This window comes from Petaurus breviceps, unplaced genomic scaffold, assembly GCF_028583685.1.
Source record: "Petaurus breviceps papuanus isolate PSGF00001 unplaced genomic scaffold, PetGlider_PUasm1.0 140, whole genome shotgun sequence".
In the NCBI taxonomy this organism is placed as follows: domain Eukaryota; kingdom Metazoa; phylum Chordata; class Mammalia; order Diprotodontia; family Petauridae; genus Petaurus; species Petaurus breviceps.
The window spans coordinates 50,932,067-50,932,962 of NW_027185698.1; the positions used below are offsets into that span (position 1 = coordinate 50,932,067).

Consider the following 896-nt stretch of genomic DNA (forward strand, 5'->3'; position numbering starts at 1 on the left):
TCTCTCTCTCTCTCTCTCTCTCTCTCTCTCTCTCTCTCTCTCTCTCTTTCTCGTTTTCTCATTGATTGGTAGTGATAAAGATGTAGGAAGCAAGGAAGAGAGAAAGAAAAAGAAAGGAAAATACAGGAGGTTCACTCCAGTCTGGTCTACAGGGCCAGAACCTGGTCTGTCCATATTGGCCCTATGGGGCTCCTGATGCTCCTTCTTCTCACTCCTGGCACTATGGGTGAGGGAGTAGGCATAATGGACATAGTGTGACAACAGCAGCACAAAAAGTTCTTGGCTTATGCCGCAGGATTTTCAGACTGGCAAGGAGATGGCTGACACATCAAGGTAGATGGAGGACACCATCACAGAAAAGTAGTACATTATCAATGAAACCAGAATGTTGTTCCAGAGAAACAGAAACCTTATAGATTAAGAACTGATTAAACAATTTATAGATGAATTCATAGCCAGAATTGAAATGGGATTGCCTTATCAGATCCCATATCCAAGGCCAATTCATTCACCTCCAATAGCCCTCTACAGAATCATAGACTTCAAACCCAGGGAAAGCTAAGGTTAAATTGCAATTAAATTGCAAGCCCAGACCATTACATCTCAAGTCTCATGATGAAGTTTCTTACTCCAAGAAATAGGTTCTCTATATGAACTGTGAACCAAGCAAGTCCTGAGCACAAAAGTAGATGATGAATCTTTTCTCCTTGACTTAAACCCAATCAGAGATAGTAAAGACAAAGAATTCAGAGTCTTTGCAGTAACTTCTCTTAAACACCCAAAAGATTTGGGTCCCTAATCTCTAAATTAAAACTAATTTCTATTTCCTTGAATTGGTCAGGGCGCTTGTCTTGCTGCTAGACAGGGAAATGCTACCCCCGCCCCAAAGACCCTTC

At 41.6% G+C, this 896-nt stretch overlaps 1 pseudogene; it reads left to right on the forward strand.

The window, feature by feature from the left end:
* The window catches only part of LOC138150023 (LYR motif-containing protein 1-like), a 6,479-nt pseudogene extending 5,838 nt beyond the window's left edge, over window positions 1-641 (forward strand).
* Window positions 642-896: the final 255 nt, after the last annotated feature.